A 5000-nucleotide genomic window follows, 5' to 3' on the forward strand; every position below is an offset into this window, starting at 1 on the left:
TTGCATATTATGACGTCATATGGTGGCGGCCATTTTGAATTTTTAATAATTTTTTGGAAAATATTGATAATTTTCAATAGATTATTGAATTTATTTAGCAATATTTGACATTCCATTACTATCACATAGTGCACATACACTATGGTCAAGGAAATAAATAGTTTTAGGCAGAATATATATAGTATATATTGTAATATTGCAATAATATAGGCCTAATGCAATAATATTGAAATATATAATGCAACAATTACTACTTTTGCCTGGAGGGCGTAACATGTTTGTATCTGTAACCTGTACCTTTTTAGCTTGTGAAACTCTCACAGAAAGGGTCAGCACACACATATTCAATTCATATTTATGCCTATTTTTACATCTGTATAGCCTACTATGGCCTTTGGAGCAGGCGCTGTATAGGCAGTAAAATGGTTGATCATGGCAGAGTCTAGCTCAGTGACTTCTACAGTACCACGGTAAACAAAGAGTGCTCGTCCGATCATTATCCTCCTCGTGAGATAAAAACTGTCCTTCGGAGTCAGAATAGGCAAATAACATGCTCAGAACTTCATCACGATTCAACTTCTCACTAGCCATGATGAAATAGCTCGCTGATAGTTCACTGATAAAAGCACAAACCCAACTCGTACGCCTCGAGGCAAAGACGCAAAGTGGCTACTTCCGCATTTTGTGGTCGCGTCACAGGTCGCGTCTTTTACTGCTTCACCAAAGACACTGTGAACTACAAAATGACGCAATCGTAGTCTTGTTTGAAAGGGTAGCATGTCTGCCAACTACTGGTAGGGAGGATGAACACTATTAAGACCGCTGGTTTGATCTACATGCGCTTTTGTTCATGATGACGTACCGTCGCAATTCTGCGACTTTGGCGCTTAAAAGGTTAACCACACTTTAGATCTCAGCAAGTCTATCAGGGCTGCAACTAGCTACAACTGCAACTACAACTAAGCTTAACTGCAACTAGCTACAACTAAGTTAGCCTACAACATATCCTCACCAACTGTCAGCTGTTCGAGTAAACAAACGCTAGTACTTTTAGAATGAATGAAATGTCTCGTGCTCGTCCCGCCCACCCAGGTCCTTCGAAGCCAATCACAAATGACAATTTCACCTGACTACATGACTATTGGTTCACAGATTTACTGTAGACACAGGGACTGTTGAAACGCACAAAAGGTATCGAAATAAGGCACCGTTTTTTTTGTTTTGTTTTGATATTCGATACTATGTGGCTTTTCGGTCGGTGCCAGGACCGGACCGAAATTCGGTACACAGCCCTAGTCTCAACCCAATTTTTTTTAGCGTTAAAGTCAATTCAATGCAATTCTTAAAATGTAACCAAGACTCGAATGACTGATTGCACGCTATCTATCTCGCCTAAACATTCAGTTTGTATCTATGACGACAGATGACACGGAGTTTACTCCCACCCATGACCCCACTTTTGGGTCGCGACCCACCAGTTGAGAAACACTGATGTAAAGTGTTACGTTTGCCACGCCGATGTGCTTCTGTGTGAGACTCTGGAGCTTTGTCTATGCAGTGAGAACAACAATGTGGCCAAGCTTAAACAGATCATTAAGAGTGCGTGTGTGTGTGTGTGTGTGTGTGTGTGTGTGTGTGTGTGTGTGTGTGTGTGTGTGTGTGTGTGTGTGTGTGTGTGTGTGTGTGTGTGTGTGTGTGTGTGTGTGTGTGTGTGTGTGTGTGTGTGTGTGTGTGTGTGTGTGTGTGTGTGTGTGTGTGTAAAGGTGAGAACAGCACTGGGGCAGTCTTACACAGATCATTTAGCGAGGGCGACCATTCACACCACACACCCTTCTGGCGCAGAGGAAGATGGAGAGAGAAAGAGAGAGAGAGAGAGAGAGAGAGAGAGAGAGAGAGAGAGAGAGAGAGAGAGAAAGAAGACAGAGAGAGAGACAGAGAGAGAAGGAGAGAGAGAGAGAGAGAGAGAGAGAGAGAGAGAGAGAGAGAGAGAGAGAGAGAGAATGAGATTCTCCATTACGGTGCCAGAGTTGGAGGTTATGATAAAAATAGTGAATTTATTGTATACGACCGAAAGGAATAGAATGAGAATAGTGTATGAAGACAGAGAAGAATGTTGGATGAGAAAAGACTAGATTATACTTCACTTACTACGCATCATGATATGACAGTGCCATAATAGTGTCAAAACGGTGTCATAGATGAGTCATAAACATTATGTCAATGCCATAAAACGTTTTATGGTCATGACAAGTTAAAGGGACACTGTGTGAGATTTTTTGTTGTTTATTTCCAGTATTCATGCTGCCCATTCACTAATGTTACCTTTTTCATGAATACTTACCACCAGCATCAAATTCCAAGTATTCATTATGACTGGGAAAATTGCACTTTTCATACATGAAAAGGGGGATCTTCTCCATGGTCTGCCATTTTGAATTCCAAAAATAGCCATTTTTAGCTACAAAAATTACTGTACTTGGACCATAATGGAAAATATGTGTTTATTACTCAGTGAACGTTCATGTAAAGATTAAATTTGGCAATAGGCAGCCCAGTTTCATTGAGCAGCATAGTTGCAGTAACTTTTTTGACCATTTCCTGCACAGTGTCCCTTTAACATTGTTATGGATGTCTTGACCATAACTGACTGTCTCTTAATGGCACCAGTCATAGACTGTTTATGTCAAGTCCAAAATTCTCTTCTCCAATAAAAGTTGAAGGATGAATGCTCTACGTTTTGTTTTAACTGAAAAAAATGAGATTTAAAAAAAGAATCAGAGGAAAATAAAAGACGTAAAAGTGGAAGAAATATAAAAGTTACAGAGACGGTGGTAGCTCAGGTGGTAGAGGAGCCGTTCGGCAACCCTAAGGTTGCAGGTCTGAGCCCCGCTTGGCCTGACTCCATCGTTGTGTCCTTGAGCAAGATATTTAATCCCAAGTTGCTCCTGGTGGCAGGGTGGTACCATGCGTGGCAGCCACGGCCACTGGTGTGTGAATGGGTGAATGTGAGGCATACAATGTAAAGCGCTTTGAGTGCTCGAAGGAGTGGAAAGGCGCTACATAAATGCAGTCCATCTATATAAATGCAGTCCATTTACCCCTTCAACAATTATGGAATGACACTTACAGCTGTCATTAACTCCATGCATTAGGTAAGGGTTAACGTTCGGCGAGAAGGTCGCTACCGTGGAATAGCAGCACGACAGAGAGAATCTTTAGACCCCGATGCGGAGCGGAGGGGTCTTGTTCTCTCTGAAGTGCTGCTATTCCACAAAGCGACCGACTCGCCGAATATTAACCCGCTTATTATATGGATATACTTAAATGATTCACACATGGCGGTGACATTTCTTTAGGCCTATTTAATGTTAAGTTTATTGTAGTTTTTCAGGTCAAAAGATTGTTGCTGCGCAAAACAAAACAGTGCCGTTGTGGAACACCGCTAGGCAACAGCTAGGTAGCTAGGACAACAGGTGTTGTCTATCACAGCAGCTGATTAGAGTCTTGTTGAAAAGTCGCTTTAGCAGTGAAAAGTCTTGTTGCCATTGACAGCGGTCTGATATAGACCAACCCGTCCGTTATCGAAAAATAACAGACGTGCGAACGTTGGGGAGCCCCATTGAAATGAATGGCGCATTCGATCGATGACGTCACACCATACACAGTATATCACGAATGTGAATACACCTCTCACAGTTTTGCAGATTTTTGAGTATATCTTTTCATAGGAAAGCATTACAGAAATTTCACTTTGACATAATGATTAGTGACCTTTTAACAACATATTTAACTGCTTAAATTTCTTGTTCACTCAGAAAAAAACAAAATACAGCCATTAATGTTTGAACATGTACTCACAAAAGTGAGTAAACCCCAGATTAAAATCCGGTAGAGAAGGGGCTATGTTGGCTCGAATCGTCTCGAAATGAACCGAAATGAAAAGGGATGACAAGGGAGGTCATCAGTGTGTGTTTCAACCTTTCTTTGCATTGAACTTTTAACTTTGAGTCTGCATCTGGCTTAAATAGATTGGTGTGAGATTTGAATGCAATCCTATGGAGAATATCATGATCTGCTTCAGTAGTCACATCTCAAGAGAGATGAACAGACCAAGGATATGGATCACTGGAACCATGTCGTGTGATCTGAAGAGACCAAGATAAACAAATTTGCTTTAGATGGTGTCAAGCATGTGTGGTGGTAAACAAGTGAGTTTTACAAAAAATGTGTATCCTCTCAATAGCCAAGCATGGTAGTGGGACTGACATGGTTTGGGGATGCATGAATGCCGTCAACATTGGCAATCTGAAATACACCTAAAAGAAACATGCATGTCAACATGCACTGTGACTACTGAAGCAGATCATGATATTCTCCATAGGATTGCATTCAAATATCACACCAATCTAGTTAAGCCAGATGCAGACTCAAAATGTAAAAGTTCAATGCAAAGAATAGTTGAAACGCACACTGATGGCCTCTCTTGTCATCCCTTTTCATTTCGTTTCATTTTGAGACCATTCGAGCCAACATAGCCCCTTCTCTACCGGATTTTAATCTGGGGTGTACTCACTTTTGTGAATACATGTTCAAACATTAATGGCTGTATTTTGTTTTTTTCTGAGTGAACAAGAAATTTAAGCGGTTAAATATGTTGTTAAAAGGTCACTAATCATTGTGTCAAAGTGACATTTCTGTAATGCTTTCCTATGAAAATATATACTCATAAATCTGCAAAACTGTGAGGGGTGTATTCACTTTCGTGATATCCTGTAATAAATAGAGGTTAATAACGATTTTTGTCACGTGCGTTTCACACATTAGGACAATGTTAAACTTAGTAAAATGGAATAATTATTACCACTTTAAAACCGTCAATTGCTGCGAAAATATTTAAACTTGTGGATGCCGTGGCTTGCCGTTAATTTTTAAAGGCATTCGCAATGCATTCAGGGAACTCTCGGACGACGGAGTGTGGTGTTGAAACCTTCGTCGGAAGC

The sequence above is a fragment of the Engraulis encrasicolus genome, chromosome 21 (genome assembly GCF_034702125.1).
Source record: "Engraulis encrasicolus isolate BLACKSEA-1 chromosome 21, IST_EnEncr_1.0, whole genome shotgun sequence".
NCBI classification, from domain to species: domain Eukaryota; kingdom Metazoa; phylum Chordata; class Actinopteri; order Clupeiformes; family Engraulidae; genus Engraulis; species Engraulis encrasicolus.